This window comes from Triturus cristatus, chromosome 4_1 (genome assembly GCF_964204655.1).
Source record: "Triturus cristatus chromosome 4_1, aTriCri1.1, whole genome shotgun sequence".
Taxonomy (NCBI): domain Eukaryota; kingdom Metazoa; phylum Chordata; class Amphibia; order Caudata; family Salamandridae; genus Triturus; species Triturus cristatus.
In genome coordinates, this window is record NC_140585.1 from 857366966 (window position 1) to 857386581 (window position 19616).

The window sequence follows — 19616 nt, forward strand, 5'->3', positions numbered from 1 at the left end:
CTGATGGAGAGTATGTGACTGTAAGACGGTCACCCTAAAGAGGCGCAAAGACGCGCTTAGCGAAACAAATCACCGCGCACTAGGCCGCTGATGCTGCCGGTCCGAGGCGTCGTTACTCCGTGTATCGTTGCTGAGCCCGGAGGTTGAAGGGGCTGGGGGCGGAGGAATCAATGGTTAGGCGACGGAGGGAAGTGACTCACGCTCTGTGCGCGCGCAAGTTCCCCCTTCTTCCTCTGGCGCAGAGGCCTTCGCTTCCCCTCTGTGACAGCCACCGTGTTCCCTCCTTCTTCCGGCCCCTCCCCGCACTGTGTGTAAACGCACGAGCGCAGCGTGGGAACCTTAAACCCGCCACCTTTCTCAGCACCTTTGTCACGCGTGCCTGCACCTCGCGTTGGTCTCTCCGCGAAGGGCGTAGTACACAACTGAGACACGCCCCACCTCCCGTACCTTTTTACGTGTTGTCATATTTGTCGGCGCTTAATATGCTTGCGTTCTTGTCCCATAAATCATCCATAGAGGCTAGACGGTGATGTTTATTTTCGTTATTCAAAAAAATTATACTTGTCAGGGATGACGTTTGGAAATAGGAGGGAAGGGTGGGATACTCTAAGTTATGTGTTTATACATACGTGTTTTAGAAGTAACCTTGCCTGCTGGGCTTATGTGGTTTCTGTTTGGTGGTGGCCATCATAAAGTCAGTCAAAATGTCTCTGAATGCGCATATCGGTTGATCGCTGCGTACAGGTCACATAAAAACTGACTGACCCTAAAGTGACCATAACTGGTGAAGACATCAATCTGGTCTGCTTGAAGAAATCCGCTCACCACTGCCAAAATGAAAGACGCTGGCTGTGATCAAAAGGGAAAGGGAACCCAGGGAAGTCCCGTGCATAAGTGACCATCTTGAAAATGTGGTTGTAACTGTTATGTTCTGTGGTGTGTCCACTAACAGTAACCCGCAAGTTTCTTCATGAAGAATATACATTTCTACGATTGGCATGTTTGTGGAGCAGTGAAGCCTGGTTTAAACAATGTGTGCAAAGATTAGCATTTACTGTACAAACAAGTGCTCGTTAAAACAATCTGAAGAGGTGTGACCTTTATTTATTTTAAAACACATATCTGGTTCTGATTATGTTCATATTGACCTGAAGCGACCTTTATTGTAAATGCATCCAAAACTAGCCTTAAAAGCGACTTCCGTTACCAGGTCCGTTTTTTATTGCAATGACCAGTGCACTTTCGAGTTCGATTTACATCAAATTGGCTACTTTCCAAGATCTTCCGTGCAGGAAGTGTAAACGTTTTTATGAATGGCGCGTAGGCGAGTGTCTTAAAGCGGTATTAGGAACATAGGAATCACCAATAAGAGCACATCTGCCAATCACGCCGCGCTCATCCGTTTTCCCGTTGGTTGGTCAACCACGTATATATGAAACCACAGTCAGTTGCGAAGGAATAATCGGCTCAGGTTGTCGCTGCCTCACTGTGACCGGAGCACACCGAGACTGACCGTGCTTGGGTGATGCAGCTTTCTCTCAAATTGTGCCTAGTTTGGGCAATTTTTAATTCCAGAGAAAGTGAAACAAGGCTAAAGGAGACAAGCACACCACTGCCTTTCTCCGAGGCAAAGCAGAAATGCCTCGGAGAAAGGCAGCGGTGTTTCCGGATTCGGGGGCGTGTTTTGCTTTTCTCTCCTCTTGCCATTGGCTGGAGGAGATAATTAGAAAAGTTGAAAAAAACACGCCCCGGAATCCGAAAAGGACGGGGCCTGTTCGGAGTGACGGACCTCTTCTCCAATGGCTGGCCAGCATTCAAGAGGCCAGCCAATGGAGAAGAGGGGCGGGTTCAAGCCCCTCTTCTCCAAGTCATTATGTCTCGCGAGCGAGACTGCGCAAGCGCAGCCTTCGCTAGCCGAGACCTAAAAATGGGCTACCATAACAAATGCATGAAGTTGACAAATGGTGCCCAGCATCTATGACTCAGTATAGTCAAAGTGATGCCAGGCCACTGGTTGTTTTTCCAGTGTAAAAACTTTAAATGCAGCTGTTTGTATCTGTAATTAGTGGATATTAGCAGGGTCTGCCTGCAGCGGAATGTCCAACATTCTTTGGAAATTTCCACCACTAGAGCAAACTCCCATTGTCTTCTACCATGCGGCCCTACATCGTCCATGTTAGGCCTGGCTTCCTTGTCATAGTTTCCCCTGACTTTTTCCCTTCTTACCTCCTTTGGTAGCTTTGGTTGCTGTCATTAGCCAAGATGGCGATCAGCCGGCGACTGATGAAGGAGCTGGACGAGATCAGGAAGTCATGGTCTTGCTGCTTCCAGTCTGTGCAGGCCAATGACACCAATGTGCTGCTGTGGCAAGGCCTGCTTGTACCAAATCATCCACCCTATGACAAGGGGGCCTTCCTCATTGAGATCAGCTTCCCGGCCGAGTACCCATTCAAGCCTCCCAAGGTGACCTTCAAAACCAAAATCTACCACCCCAACGTTGACGAAAAGGGCCAGGTGTGCTTGCCGATCATCAGTGCCGAGAACTGGAAGCCAGCTACGAAGACCATCCAAGTGATCCAATCTCTCATCTCGTTGGTTCGGGAACCAGAACCTGAGCACCCCCTGCGGGCTGACCTAGCAGAGGAATACTCCAAGGACCTGAAGAAGTTCCTAAGGAATGCTGAAGAGCACACTCGAAAATTCAGTGAGACGAGGCCTGTGGACTGACCGTGGGCTTGGTTCGCCAATCCTGATATGCGTATTTCTCTGATTCCTCTCCCACTGCACCTTCACCCTTCATCAGGGGTTCTCTGTTCTCCCCTTAGACTGAACATGCATCTTCCTTCAGATCCAGGATTTGTGCAGTCACTGAGGATGAAGAGTTCTTCTTGCGGGATCCCACCAGCATGTTTGGATCTCAACACTTGAGCATTTGCCCCAGTCTTTAGTTTGTTCCTCATCACTGTTCTCTTCTTTGCATGCTATCCGTCAGTCAATTCCTCTACACGTCAGTGTACCATTTTACTTTCGTCTTTCGCTTGATCTATCATTAAATGCTCTTGACCCTTCTTACCTCTTGTTTTGCTGACTTCATTTTTGCTTTAGGATCCTGGTCGCTTTACCACTGATGACCAGTGCTAAAGTGCATGAGCTCTTTCCCAAAAACATAGTAACATTTGGCTTATCCACAATTGGCATATTTAATTTACTTATAAGTTCCTAAGAAAGTGCCCAATGTTTTCCCAGGTTCTGAAATTAAATGCTACTAGTGAGCCTGCAGCGCTGATTGTGCTACCCACTTCAGTAGCCCTTTAAACATATCTCAGGCCTGCCACTGCAGAGCCTGTGTGTGCAGTTTTTAACTGCCATGTCGACCTGGCAAGTTAACCCTCTTGCCAGGCTCAAACTGTTCTTTTTAATGCATATAAGTCACCCCTAAAGTAGGCCCTTGAAAGCCCCAAAAGCAGGTTGCAGTGTATTTAAAAAGTTGGACGTGTACTTTCAAGTTTTAAATTTCCTAGTAGTGAAAAACGATTAAATTAGGTTTTTCACTACTGCAAGGCCTATCTCTCCCATAGGTTAACATTGGAATTGCCTTACTACATTTTATAAGTGTAATTTCCATTTGCTAAAAGATGTATATTTCAAATTTGGTGTCTCTGGACTAACAATTTAAAATCACACCGTATGGTAAAGTTGGATATTATGTTGCAAGTCTGAAAATGCCACTTTTAGAAAGTTAATTAAACCTGGGGTTGGATCCGTATAGTTCAGCAAGTTTAGACCACATTAAACTAACCATGAAAAAATAACTTTTTTGAAACAGTTATCAACAAATTATTTACCACATGATCAGAAAATTAATGAACATGATCAAATAGGTTTTTCACCATTTACTATCATCTCATTCATTGATTTTGCACAAGAAAAATTAACACATATCATATACCTTTAGGATATATTAAACCATCCACAGTGTACATATTTGTCCCACAGTTTTTGACAAAACCATAACATTCACAGAATACATATTTGATCCCACAGTTTGCATGTTTTTATGTAACACCTTGTCCACTAATTGTATAAATTAAAAATAATAAATATACAAAATATAATTCAGTGCAAAATATACCAATAATACCACTGTATAACTGTGCACCAGTTCAGTTTATTGAACACCACAAGAGTCCAGAGAGAATCAATTATTTATAATGTCCATACTTCGTCACAGCAAGGGGCTGAAGCGCTTCCTTATTATAAGGGAAAAAATAAGGGGCTTATTTACAAGTCCCTTGCCCCACTTTTGCGTCACTTTTCCCATCTTAAAAATGAAGCAAAAGTGGCGCAAGGGGCTTGTAAATAAGCCCCTCAATTTTGTAAGAGTTGACTCCACGATTGGATTATTTTAATCAACTCCTGAGTTTAAAAATGTCAACGTATTTTGACCTGCCTCATTTTTGGGTCTCTGCAGGACTACTGTGAAGGCTGTAAAATAATTAATAAAAAGCGGACTTTTACTCTCTGTGAGAAATGTGTAAGTTGATGTCACCTTTTCTAAAAACCTTTACCTTTATTTTCCACGACTGCATGTAGATCAGGGTATTTTGTATTAATACACGGCTCCAAAAGCCAATTATTTCAAAGTTGGCCTAAGTTGGGAAAAATTGGGAGACCAGAGACCAGAGGAGAATGATTAGGACCTAGCCAGTACATTCTTATTTTGCAATCATAATTGTGGGTTCAGAGTGAAAGACACTTACTAAAACTTCAGCAAGTGAGTTACTTGAAAGATTGTGCGACCGCCCAGGAGGGCAGTGTGCGTCTTGAATTTCTCAAAATGATTTTCTCCATATTGATCTGAATTGAGGCAAGAACAACAAGCATTTACAATGCAATGCTCTCGGCAATATTATAGGTAGAGCTATTGGTATTGCTCATTATTTTTTTATCATTATTGTATCCCTAAATAAATGGCATTGTCATTTCTATTGGCATTAGCTTTTTTTTTGCATATGTGATACCTATTGCATTAGCAGAGAGAGAGTGAGGTAGTGAGATAGAGAGAGTGAGGTATTGAAATAGAGAGTGAGGTAGTGAGCGAGAGTGAGGTAGATAGAGAGTGAGGTAGTGAGATAGAGAGTGAGGTAGATAGAGAGTGAGATAGAGAGTGAGGTAGTGAGTGATGTTGTGATGTAGTGAGATAGAGAGAGAGGTAGTGAAAGAGAGAGTGAAAGTGAGTTAGTGAGATAGAAAGATTGAGGTAGTGAGATAGAGAGTGATTGAGGTAGTGAGTGAGAGAGAGTGAAGTTGTGAGGTTGTGAGCTAGAGAGTGAGGTAGTGATGTTTTGAGAGAGAGAAGTTGTGAGATAGTGAGGTAGTGAGATAGAGTGGAGTAGTGAGGTAGAGAGTTATGTAGTGAGAGAGAGTGAGGTAGTGAAACAGTGATGTAGTGAGGGAGAGGGATGTTGTGAAGTAGTGAGATGTAAGCAGAGTGGTGTTGTGATGTAGTGAGATAATGAGAGGTAGTGAAAGAGACAGTGAAAGTGAGTTAGTGAGATAGAAAGGCGCAGTAGCGACCCCGAGCTCCCCAGGCGAAGACGAGGAGGTTCTTGGCGCCGAGAGCAGTGGCAGGGTAAGGGCTTAAGCAGCGTGGGAGCGGATGCGGTCCGGCGGCTAGATTGCCGACCTTGGTGCGGGAAACCAGAGTTCGACACTCGGGGTCGCGTCCACATCTCGTGATCCTGGCTAAATCCCTTAACCCCCCCTCCCCCTCGTGCCTGAATGCGCAACGTAACCGGCGCGCATGTAAAGCGCTCCAATACCTTCGGGCGAGTTCGCGCTATATAAATAAAAATTAAAAAAAGTTAGGACAAGTACTTTACTAAAGCTGGCTCCTATTACTCCTTAATGTGCACCGGCATCCCCTCATTCCGAATGCACCGATCGTAAAGGAGTCTCCCCCGAGTGGAATGCTAAGTGGGCGCCATTGGTGCGGAGGGCGCAGGAGTCGGTGGAACAGATGCAAGCTGTGGCCTTAACTCTCGTGATCCTGGGTAAATCACTTACCCCCCCCCCCCCCCACCCCCCCCTCCTCGTGCCTGAATGCGCAACGTAACCGGCGCGCATGTAAAGCGCTCCAATACCTTCGGGCGAGTTCGCGCTATATAAATAAAAAAAGTTAGGACAAGTACTTTACTAAAGCTGGCTCCTATTCCTCCTTAATGTGCACCGGCATTCCCTCATTCCGAATGCACCGATCGTAAAGGAGTCTACCCCGAGTGGAATGCTAAGTGGGCGCCATTGGTGCGGAGGGCGCAGGAGTCGGTGGAACAGATAGTAACAAGCACACCACTGCCTTTCTCCGAGGCGAAGCAGAAATGCCTCGGAGAAACGCAGCGGCGGTTTTCAGATTCAGGGGCGTGGCTAAAAAGTGGAAAGAAGAGCAGGGAACACGCCCCCGAATCTGAAAAAGACGGAGCCTATTTGGAGGGACGGCTCCCTCCTCCAATGGCTGGCCTCCGTTTAGGAAGCCAGCCAATGGCGGAGAAGCAAAAAGAGAGGCGGGCTAAATAGCCACTCTAAGAATCATTAAATCTCCGGACTTCCGGTTCTGCCTTTGGCAGACCGGACGGTCCCTCGACCTAAAAACCAGGATGGTGGAAATTAATGCCTGACATTGTTTTTGATAGCACAGTTCAGCTTCAGTTTGAGAGTGCACTAGCAGCGTATTCTGCAAATATGTTGTTTTCGCAGTTATGCGATCGCCGGGACTTTCTTCTTTAGTCTCACACCAAGGTTTTTTCGCCGCAGTTTTTCAAAGGCACGCCCTCGAGTTGCAGCATCCAAACATTTCTCCTTCCCGATGCCTCCTCTTTAATGGCCTCAGGCTCTCGGCATGGGTGGCATATGTTTCACTTTTGCTTTTGCACTTTCGTGACAGGGAAGTGTCTACTTCATGGATATTGTTGAAAACCTGGGGCGGTGGGTTTTGTAGTTTCCATAATAGTTCAAGCTATATTAGCTATGTATCGCATGTAATATCTCTAGGGAACCATTGCCTTTGTATATGTACTCATAACTTTTGAAGCTCGGATATCTCATTCAGGCCAGTGATGGATGTGTTGAATCTCAGGATCAAGTTAGCCTCTTACTTAATTAAGTTGCGTTCAAAATTGCTGGGATCCATTTAAAGTAATACTCAGAATTATTATTTTTTCATGAAAATTATTCACTATTAGCACTGACAGCACTTTCCTGCCAATCCTTGACTTGTGTTGGAAAACTCGCTGCCGAATTTCCTGCTTGGTTGTCCCAAAGTATAGTTTTTTGCATGGGCATACAATGCCATATTCGACATTCTTTCTTTTGAAGTTTGAGAAAATTGGATGTTTCCATTTATATTATCTTGTGTGAAGTCAAGACCCTCTGTAGTTAGGTCAAACGCTACACACGTTCCACATTTATGGTGTCCTTGGAAAGGTGGCAATTTCCAGTGATCCCGCAGTGTGCTTTTTATTGGTATGGAAGTGAAAAATACTTGCCCTATTTGTTTGCCAGTGCATTGGTTTTTTTGAGGGCAAATAAAAGTCTTTCAATCTGTCAAGCTTTGAAAAGTTCCAATTTTGTAGGATAATCCTTTTAAAATGATTAGTCTGGGAACCAAACGTTGAAACACAAATGAGTTCTTCTTGGGTCGTTCTTTCTTTATTCACTAATAAGGTGTCATGAGGAGTATACCATGCTCTTTTTTAGTGAATTTTTGACAAGTTTACCAGGATAGCCTGTGTCTTTTAGTTTCATTAACATTGTGGCACGATGGAAATAGTCTTCTTTCTTCGTACAGGTAGATCGGTCCCTTAAAAACTGCCCATACGGCAAATTTTCTTTGAGGCTTCGTGGTAAAAACCTTACATAATGTAGAACTCTGTTTTTATATGTTGGTTTTCGATACACAGTAGTTATCAAATGCTGATCTGAGGACTTGACTTCAACATCAAGGAAAATTATGTATTTTTTATTTTTACCCCTACTAAACTTGATGTCGGGGGTTCCATTATTTAACCTCTGATGGAAGTGGTCCAGTATGTTCTCTTCCCCTGTCCAAATGCAAAACACATCATCAATAAATCGGAACCACTTTGTGTCTTAACTGTGAACTGTGAAAGGGATTATTGTGGTAAATGAACTTCTCTTCAAATGGGACCATAAAAAGTATTGCCATCTCTGGGATCAGAAGAACACCCCATAGCAGTTCCTTTGGTCTAGATATAAAATTCTATATCAAATTAGAAGTAGTTTTTTCTTAATGCTAAATGTGCCAGATCAACAATAAAGCTGGTGGGGACTAATGTGGTCTTTATCTCTGTTCCAGATAGCACTTGATTACCTGTAGGCCATCATCCTGTGAAATTCAAGAGTTATCAGCCATTGTGTCGATGGATCATATTCTAGACCTTCAATTTTTGTGATAAGATCAGTAGTGTCTCGCAAGTACAATGGTACATCTGGAGTGAATGGACGTAAAAAAGTATCTTGAAATTGGTTCCAGTGCTTAGTCACACCCCAAAACAATTGGTCGCCCCAGAGGGTTTCTTTAAACTTTATGAATTTTTGGAAGAATACGTGGGATAATTTTTTTAGAAATTCTATTTCCTTGGGCCATCATAGCCATTATCCAAACCATCTTGAAGAATCCCGAAGATCTCACCTTGAATGGTTTTAGTCCGATCTGAGCGAAATTTTTAATAAAGTTCTTGATCAAGAACTTTTTGACGGCTTTCTGTTAAATAGTCCTCCTTTGACCCAATAACATTTCATCCCCCTTTATCAGCTTATTTAATGGCTAATGTATTGCCATTTTGTAGGTATCTAAGTGCTTGACTCTGTTGGTTAGATATGTTGTTTTATTAGTATTTCTGTCTATTTTCCTGAGTGACTGATGGCTGAGAAGACTGTCTGCTCAAAATGTAATACATCTCATGAAATGGTGTTAGGAGGAGGTCAGAAGGAAGATTTATTCCTAAAACCTGAAGGTTTATCAACTTAGAAATATTCTTGATTTTTGAAAATGCTTTCATTGCATTTTTTCGAAGAACTACAATGCCTCTGCCTTCAAATGGGTAAAATCAGTACGTATAGAAGGGACAACTGATAGACTGATAGTTTCTGAAATAAAGCTAAGTAAAAAACAAATGTTAAATCCCAAGCTAACAAAAAAATCTCAATTCCAATAAAAAAAGATGAAAACATGCTCAGGTGCACTTTTTCTCCTTATACGTGTATTAAGGGTGCAATACCTTATGTGGCCAATAGAGGTCCCTTTACAACTCCACAGGGGCACCTAGTACCAGAGTATGGCACTGCACCCTTTCTTTGCTTTCTGGATTTTCTTTTATTGCTTATACTACTGCTAGGACATTTTTTTGACAAAAAAAGTCTAACAAACAGTAACATTTGGGGAGAGAATGTGGCCTAACTAAGAGCTAGAGCGGTCGACCTCGGAGCTGGGGAACCGGGTTCGAGTCTCGGCAGGGACGCTCAACATTCTGAAAATGAATGTGTCCCTCTGTAGGGTAACTTGTGCTCATGTAAAGCGCTCCGATACCTCCGGGTCCAGTTTGCGCTATATAAAACTCCACCAAAAAAAAAAAACATTTGCAACACTAATAGTGCAAACTTTCACTAATGCAAGACCTATTGCATTGCAAATGCTTGTTTACCTGGCAGTGGAACCTCCGGCCTGTTATATTCCGGAAATGTATACCAATAGAGGTATTAAGATCTTTCTGCATAAGCACATTATTAATTTACATACTAACAATATTCTTTTTTACATTAAACACTTCCAGATTAATCTAGCTCCCATAATGTCAGACATCACTGCCGTTGGGTTCTATTCTGGGCTGCGTATCAGCTGGAACACATCAGAGCTGATACGGCTATCGCTAGTAACCCAGTGGTGCTGGATGGTTCCTATTTGGTGGACTTGCTCTACTATACAGTATTAGGGTGTGACAATTTCAGGTGAGGCAGAGGCCTTATCCGAAAGCAATTATATGGCGGCAGTGATTGAGCTAGAGGCAAAGGTCAATAATTGGATTCAGCCACATTTATCCATAATAATTGAGTGAGCTGTGAGTGTTTGCTCGCACTGTATGTAGCGGGGAGAGAGGCCGCCCTGACTTAAAGGGGTATAATAACCTTGGTGCGCAGGCTCTATAAGCTGGAGTTACTCAGGTATAGATAGGCCTTCCATATGCTGGCACTAGAAAAGCAGAAGCTACTCCTATACTGTTAGACTCTTGCTCAGTGCTTATCCTGCTTCGCTCAACGAGATACAGGCTATCTGCATGACATTTGTAGCGTGATGTAGATTGATGGACCACACTGGAGAAAAATACAGTTCTTCCCTCCTTTATTCCCACCTTTGAAAAGGCAGATTTGAGGTGACTTTTTGAAAGTTAGTTCATTATAGAATTCGAGGCACTCAGGATCAACAATTTTGGTGAGCTATACAGGTTTTTACTTGCTCTCTATTGGCTTTTCTTTTTTTCTGCATGTTTATACCATGAACAAAACCCAAGCAGCAAGGAACAAAGCTGATATGTAGATGGGCACAATCATACCCCGCGCAGAAGTACCACTTTCATATGGACATCTTAAACAGTTAAACAAATTTATGAAACATTGTAAGAAAAACAAGTTAGGGATGTAATAGAAGGGTCCAGGGGGGCAATACATATGGCATCACTGTTTACCCACCAAAACCATTTTTGAAAGAAGAAGTCAGAAATGCAGACTTCATTTGTCAGCATCTACCTCAGCAAGAATAAATCTCCGGATTTCCAAATATCCATCTCAACAGGAAATATCATCACTACATTTCCCATCCTCTCTCTGTACAGTAAGTGACGTTGCTGCAATTTCCTACCCTCTCCACCTTTCATTGTCCTGTGCTTGTGTGTCGCAAGCCAAGGTCAGCCAAAAGGGCCTTTTTAGAGCTATTCAGCGTTGAAGGACCAAGGGTCAGAGCTGCTGCTTGCCAGGTAAGCCACACATCATCATGTAGCTTATAAACAACATTACACATACAATTACCACTCTCGCACTAAGAACCTGCATATACTCACCATACATTTAACACCAACAACATCATCAGCACACCATACCACTCACGTAAACACATTCACCTTCCACATCACACCATCAACCCCAATCAGCAAGGCCCGGTTGAGGGTCCGCATGAAGCACTCCACCTCGTCATTTGCCTGGGGCCATTGCAGAGTGATCTTCCAGTGCCAGATTGTGTGTGTCGCTAGATAGTCCTGGAACGCTCGTCTCTGGAATGGGGGTCCATTGTCAGACTTGATCTCATCGGGGAGGCCAATCATGGCAAATGTCCTGTCAAGGATGGCTTTGACGTTAGGAAAAGCCATGGATGAGACTACTTCGATAATGGGAAACATAGAGTGCGAGTCCATTATGGCTAAGGTGCTGCAGCTGTCGGGGAAACACCCAAAAACAATGTGGACCTTTGAACATGGTTCGCCACAGGGCTCCTCTGTGAGGACGGGTGCTGGTGCCAGATCACCCCCGGTGATTGTGCAGGAATGGCACAGGTGAATCACTTCCTCTACCAGGGTATCCATTCCGGTTAACCACACTTTGCTGCAGAGGCGGGCTTCCGTCTTGGCCACTCCTTGGTGCCCGACATGGGTGAGATCAACAACCCGGTTCTGTAACTTGCTTGGATCATAATTGCTTGGCCACATAGTACCACTTTGTTGTTGCCTTCACGGAGCTCGCTGTGAACTCTCCATAGCTGTTGTCTCGTACATTGGTCCTAGGTGTTCAGCAAGGGCGCGCCGGCCAGAAAATGTTGCCACCTCCTGTGGGTCAACACCTCCTTGACCTTTGCCACATTTTCGTCTTGGGCGGTCGCTGCCCCAATCTCTTCCAGCGTCAGTCTTTTGGGAGCACGCCTCTTGGGTGACCATCCTCACAAATTCTTCGGTATGTTCTTCGCCTGTGTGTGGTTGCGGCATATCTGCCGTGATGGGGTGGTGTGACAAGTAGTCGGCTGGTTTGCTGGCACCTAGGCAAAACACTACCTCGAAGCGGTACGCCTGAAGTTGCACGGCCCACCTTTCTATCCTGGGGGGAGCGAGCTGCGTTGTTCCAGAGAATAGGGGAATCAGCGGTTTGTGATCACTTACCAACCGGAACTCGTGACCGTAGGGATAGAGGTGGAAATGCTGGCAGACCATTTGATGGTGAGGGCCTCCCTCTCAATTTGGGCAAACCACGTCTCAGTTTCTGAAAGTGCTCTGCTGGCATACACCACAGGTACCCAGTCATTTTTTGCGTTTTCCTGGAGGAGGACAGCTCCCAGGTCGACAGGGCTTGCCTCTACGACCAACTCTGTGTGGTTTCCAGGGTGAAAGTAAGCCATTTGTGGAGTCCAGATGGCGAGGACTTTCTTTGGATCTACTTGGGAGTCCATCATGTTAGAAGATATATCCCAAGAAGTTGACCGACTCTTGGTAAAACGAGCATTTTGCCTTGTTGAGGGTGAGGCCACTGACTGCTAGCCGTTGGAATATGCCTCTCTGGTGCACATGATGTTCCTCTAGGCTGTATGAGAATATCAGAATGTCGTTGTTGAGGTTTTTGACGCCTTGCAGGCTCAACATAGTCTCCCGGATGGCGTTTAGAAAGACTTCCACAGCCGATGACACCCTGAAACTAAGCTGCTTGTACCTTCTCAAACCCACGTGAGTAGAGAAAATGGTAATGTACCTGCTCTCGGGTGCCGGTTCAAGCTGGTGGTACTCTGAGTTTAGGTTGCGCCTGGACAACCTTTTTGCCCCATTGAGGTCTGCCACGATGTCGTCCATGGTGGGTGTCCGGTGGCGTTCCCTCTAAACAACCTGGTTGGGGAGGCGCATGTTGACGCACAGCCTGATAGCTCGTGGCTTCAGGGCGATGACCAGGGGTGGCACCCATGGGGTTGGGTCTGTGACCCTCTCAATGATGCCCAAATCCTCCAGTTTCCGTAACTGTTCCTCTACCTGCGGATATAAATGGAAGGGCACTCTTCAGTGCCTTAGCACTGTCGGCCGGATCGAGGAGTCGATATGCAGCCTGAATTGATTGTCTTTTAGCTTCCCAAGACCCTCCAACAGCTGCCGAAATTTGTGCAGGATGGCGTCTGTGTGTGAGTCATGGAAACACCAGCTCCAGGTCCTCCGATGTGTGGCAGCTGAGGAGAGTGCCTTTATTTCCGTCTGTCACATGGAATCTTGCTCGGGTAATGTAATTTTCGCTGGCCACCTTCAACTCAAACACTCTTCACAGAGGGAGTAGGTGTAGATCTTCGCCTTGGTGGGCAAGAGGGGGGGCAGGGCGTGAGGCACTCATACTGCTCAGAATCCTTGACATTCACAGACGCTCCGGAGTCTAGGAGTGATTTCACTGTGGAGCCCGCCACAAGGATGGAACACATGGGAGGCGGCTGCCGACGCTAGTCGGTGCGGCTGGCAAAAGATACCACAAACATATTGTCATCCTCCCCTTCCATGTCGAACCCCGGACCTGGTGGGGGTGACGTCTTCCTGCCCAAGAGGGTCTTCAAGCGATAGCTGCTTGATGTAGGCTGACATTCCGTGGGGTCTGCTAAAAGTGGCTCATGATCGCTCACTCCAGCAGACCTTTGAGAAGTGGTTCTGTTTGTCGCACCTGGAGCAAGTTTTACCTTTTGCGTATCAGAGAACAGCTGGGGGGTGCTCAACGCCACAGTTTCCACAGGGCCCACCCATAGGCATATTCATGGCGGTGCGAGGAAGTCTAGAGACCTTTTGGATGGGATCCACTCTTTCCTCCTTGATTTAGACGGGTTGGGAGACACCGGGTGCGGCTGGGTGCCTATTGAGGACCGCTTCCATCTCTTTAGCTTGTGAGTTCGATAGTTTGTGAGATCTCGCTAGTATGAGGATGTCTTTAAGGTATATCCCTGGCTGTCTGAGGATCAGCCAGCTAACACTGACCGGCACCTTTTGATTGAGCTGGACCCGTATTTCTTCCCGCTGATCGACAAAGGTGCATGTTCCAGTGAGTTTTCTCAGGCTGGCATAGAAGACGTCAACAGATTCGGACTGTTTGGCCTGGCGCACTTTGAAGCAATGGAAGGCCGGGTTGATTTGGGGGTCAAATGTCAGAACAGCGCCACTGCGCGGCGTTGATATCATCATCATCATCATCCCCAGTGTTTCTCAAACAGATCATATACCTCCCCACCGCCATAGTGCATGAGCAACGATCTCTTGACGGCTTCGTCCTTCTCCTTCATGCCTCTGAAGTAATTATTGAGTTGCCCAATTGACAACCTCCAGTGGGGGCTCGCTGTTGCAGGGTCTGCAAGCTCACTGAAATGCGGGAGGGGCATCACAGCTGCTTGGCTGTGGTGTTGTGGTGGCAGTGTAGCATCTGCTGGTGGTCCGGCAGTGCCTGCTTGAGCTGGTGTGCTCATGGTGTATGATTGAGTCTCGTGAGCACGTGAGGCTGTGGCAAGGAGTTACTGTGGGCTATGTTCAGGACTGGCTAACCGCTGCTTGCTTCACAGGTCACTCTTCCCTACTTTGTGTGTTTGCGGGTCTTGGCCTTGCTCAGTTCAAATGCATTTTTTGTTGTTTTTATATATATTTTTCTGCAGCGTCATGTGCCCCTCTCCAACTGTCTCTTTCTTTCTCTTGCACGTGGTGTAGTGCTTATTAATTTGATTTTCCTTTGCAGTCTCCCCTTTTTTTCAGTGTTTTGTTTGTTTCCTGTCCCCCTTTTTTTCTTTACTGTGGAGTACAAAGGAAACCAGTCTGGCCTGCAGTCACACTCCCCCGGGAGGCAGGCCATCTCCACACTGTTGCCACGAGACAGGCTTCCTTCGGAGGCAGCCGAGGCCCTTGCTGTGAGTTCGTTCTCTCCGGGAGGGTGGAGCCTAGCCAGCCGATGCGTCAACGGAGACAGGGCCCGGGCAGACAGGAGCAGGCAGCAGGTACTGTGCATCGGCCGCCACACGTGGAGGAGTACCGGCAGCAACACACCCACCTGGGTGATAAAGCAAGGGCCAGCCTGCCTTAGAGGGCCCTCTGAAGGTCACCGCCAATGCCAGAAGGAGCCGTGGGCATGGCACCACCGGGCCAGAGAACACAGGGCTGCTGCACAGTGAGTGCGGCGACGAACACCTGGATCAGCATCAACAGTTAGCAGAGCCTCGCCATAGCTGAAGGCTCCGGTGTTGTGCTGGATCAGGCCGGTGAGACACACTGTGGAGGGCACGGGTAAGTACCAGCCTCGTTGCCAATGTGGAGGGCCAGGTCGAATGCTGTGGCCTGGCCCGCGTAGAAATGAGGGCCTATCCAGGTCCCCAAGGAATGACACACACTCTGTAGTAATGGTGTACGGGCGAAGACCATGAGCCATCTTCCGCCCCTTTATTTATCTCCTCTGGGTGCACAGGCCCGGAGGAGTGTTACAGGGTGCAACAATGTAGTGCAGGTACCGGGTTGCTCTCCACAGACCTGATCTAGCTGAATGAAATGAAGAAACATTGTATGCTAAACATTCTGGTGGCTAAGCCTTAAAATATTTGGTTGGATGTCTCACATATCTTGTAAAGAATAACTCAGCTTGTTATAAAAATGCAATGTGAAACCACCCCACTAGTTCTGATTCATCAAATTTATGGTTTAATAGCTCAGGTATTCAGCTTTTGCTTTGTTATCTTAATTTTGTAACGTTCGAAGTGGACCCGATCGGCTGCCTAGGTGAACATGACCTGTTTTCCCCTGCCAAATGGTCAGCTTGGGATATTGCAGTCCGATCGGATCTCAGAAGTATAACTTACTCAGAGTCAATGTACTCCGATCAGAGGTCTTGTGAGTAACAATCACAACCCACTACACTCACAGCACACTTTAGGGTGTGTGCTGATACCTGCACCCCACGTGGCCTCTATCTATTTTTTTAGGCCACGCACTTTTGGTCCTGAAGAAAGCCTAAAGAACTATCTTAAAGGCTGAAACTAGTAGACCTATATATCAGGGATACTGGGGTACATACCACACCCTTGTAACTATCCCGATTGTGTTTTTACTTATGTCCTAGGACCCTTCTATTAAAAAATTTTTCAAAAGGGCATTCCTAAGAGACATTTTTAACTCATAATCACTTTTCACATAGCACGTCACTTCCCTCTCACCAAACAACCTGCTCCGCTGTAACTCAGGCGTCGTAGCACAGCTGGATTACATTAGGTAATCCAGTTGGGCCCCAATGATGAAGCATGCCACCTACTAGGTAGGTGGGTGAGGGTTTTTTTACAACAGTTGTTTACTCTCCTTCTCACTTTCGCATAAGGTAACGGCAAAAAAGTGTGCCTAAAGATACCTTGTCAAAAGAATTTGTCCATTTTGTTTCTTAAATACTCGCTGGGGAAGAGGACAAGTTACTCTTTTTTCCTCGCTCTCTTCTTGATTATATATAAATAAAGTTTGAACATATATCTTTGGATTATGGAGTGTGCGTCCTGTACAAGCAGACATTTCCTAAATATATACAAAATCATTTTTATTTACCGTAACAGTCTCTTGCTACATTAACTCTCCATCATTAAGGCAGACAAAGGGAACATCTCCATTTATTCTTATTTGTTAGGGTAGACACCGTTTATATTTATATCAATACACCACAATGCCCATGAGTGGGATAGCAATCTGGGCCATCCCAGTGAGCCTGGTATTTCCAAGCCTGATAATTTCAGGTATGTAGACCCTGGGCCCATTTTCACCGGTGGTGGATTGAGTGCAGATCCGAACCCATTAAAATTACAAGTGTCAAAGGCTGCGAGGATGAGCACAACCCAGGCCCAGCCTGACCACTGCAGAACCACAGAGAAGCAAACTCACTCAGCCTACTCCAACCCACCACTGGTCCTCCAACTTATACTTTTTACATGCTCTGAACAGGCAGAGTATGTTAGCAGATTCTAGATTTGGGAAAAGCAAGCAAAAGAGGAGCAGGTGTTACAGCATCCTGGTGGTTATACCCCATTTTGAGAACAAAATGTATAAATGCTGGATTCTTATATTCAAACCTTCAAGTATCCCTGCTCCAAAGGTCGGCTGCCTTGTAACGAGAGCCATAGTCTCTGAATTTCATTCAAGTTCCAAACACATTTATTTGATCATTTACCCAAATCGATCAGATTACAGTTTTGAAAACAGTACAAACCTAAAATACTTATCAATATTGCAATAGAAAAAGAAAATAAATAATATTTGTAATATAATATTCCAAAGTATTACACCAAATCTCTTTCAATAAAACTTTATTGAGCCAACCTTTCTCAGGGCAGTGACTATAACATTGAATGTTGTTGTCTAAAATTATTGTTCTGCAACAATTTAGGGTCTGCACAAGTTTTGTGACATGTGGGCTGTGTGACATGTGGTGGTGTAGGGCGTGGAGGGCTCTGTTGGATGCACCTATATTCATGCAACAGAAAGACGGGTGATTCTCGTGAGTAGGTTTGGGATACTCCAGTATTTTGGCCTGAATTATTCTGTGGGAGTGTGGCTGGTTGTATCCGCTGGATAAGAAGTATGCTTTCAAAGTGAAGTACGTTGTAAAACTGATTGTTAGGCAATTTTTGCTCTTTTTATTCGATGGCAAGTGGCTGTGAAAACCACCAATGTACTTGGAATGTTAACAGGATCAATAGTTCTTACAAGACAAGCTACATAATCTCCATACTTATATAATATGTCTACAGGAAATGCATTTACCTTTCCAAGACACATTGCTGCTGAAGCAAATTGAGGTCTGTGACTCTTACTCTTACTCTATTCAACTGTTTCTATTTGGGTTGTAGTGATTGCCACACTCACTGATCATTGGTGAGTCAGTCAGTCAGCTGCAGACCCCCTAGGGGAGTTATCGCTAATGGGTTCACTAAGTGGTCCTTCATTTTTCAAAACTTGATTATGGCTGTTACTTCCTGTTATTGTTGGAGATTTGAATCTTTGTATAGATCCTCATGTTGACTCCTCACATTACAAAGCATGATTTTCTAGGCTCCCATTTTGCAGGTTCTAGAAATGTAGGCCATCCAAGATGCTTGAGGGGGTCCTATGATGACTCCAGGCATAGCGTTTTATTTGGCAGAGCATGGTCACTACTCATTTACAGATACAATGCTAGGGCCAATATCTGTCTGTGATATCGCCTCTGACAATATATTCCCTATGGTAAACTAAAACAGTAGTGTTTTGAAACGGGTTTGTTGATTGATGCCACTTTTTTGGAGCATATTAGGACTTGGCATTTCGATTTTCTTTTTTTTTTTTAGTTTAATAAGCCTTATTAAATCATAAATATCAATCACATACATTAAAGGTTTAAAGAATACCAATGCATAGGATATCTTGTAAACAAAATAGAGTAGGCAAAATAATCATAGTAGAAAGCTGTCAACATTTTGGGAAATTAAGGGAAAGGAAAGAGGGGGAAAGGGAGGGAAAGGGGAAAGACTGGGTATACAATATATTAATAATCATAATCACTAATTAGATATCAATGCTATTCTCCTAAGAATAGTAAAATATTAAGAAAAAATAACTGTTGAGTAAGTAAGAATTTCACCAAATATTAGAAGAAGAGGAAAGATAGAACAAAGAGGAAGGAATTCAAGGGGGTTGGAAATTTTCAGAACGATAATGAGAAACATTATTGATTGAAACCATATTTAAATAAATAGTTAATGGTAACCAAAATACATCTCTATTTACATGTGTATTGCATTGAGAGGCATAAGCAACATCTAACCTATGATATTGACATACAGTATTCCACCATGGCTTAATTGAAAGTTTGGTCAAACATTTCCAATTTATCGTAATTTGTTGAAACGCTAAAGCCAACATAAGATCAAACAATTCTCTTTTATAGAAAGGTAAAGGAATGGATTCTGATAAACTTCCCATAAAAAGAAGAATATTGGACGTAGGTGTATGAATCTGAAACATGCTAGATAAATGAGCCCAGAGTTGTGTCAAAAAGAAATAACGGGGGACATGAGAAAAAGAGATGTGAAAGATCTGCTGATGGAAAATCACAGGACCAACATTTCTTATTGTCTATGTGCGTGAAGTTAGCTTTAGAAATGGGAGTGAGATATAATCTGTGATATAGAAAAAACATAGATTGAGGGGTGGAAGCAGATCTTGAGATCCTCAGCGACCGAGCCCAAATCTTATTCCATATATCAGTGCTCCACTGAAAGCCTAAATCTAATTCCCAAGCAAGTTCCACCTTAGTTTTTTCTCGTTCTGGATTCATGGTATAAAAGAATTTATAGATTAGGGAGGCTTTTGGAATTGATGCTAATATTCTAAGAAGTGAGTCCTGAGTGATAGAAGCTTCATCTGAAGGAAGGGAATAAAAAATGCTCAGGAGTAATTCCATAAGTATGGAAAATGTATGCAAAAAAGAACGAAGGCATTTAAATGTAGCTTGAAAATAAGGAAAGGAACAAGGAGAAATGCCATCAAATAAACCGGTAACCC

The 19616-nt window shown here is 44.4% G+C and overlaps 1 protein-coding gene and 1 pseudogene across 6 annotated transcripts in view; both read left to right on the plus strand.

The window, feature by feature from the left end:
* The window catches only part of IL15RA (interleukin 15 receptor subunit alpha), a 529028-nt gene that overhangs the window by 323172 nt on the left and 186240 nt on the right, over positions 1-19616 (plus strand). The window lies entirely within an intron of this gene.
* On the plus strand, positions 2243-2746 carry LOC146855667 (ubiquitin-conjugating enzyme E2 L3 pseudogene; annotated as a pseudogene).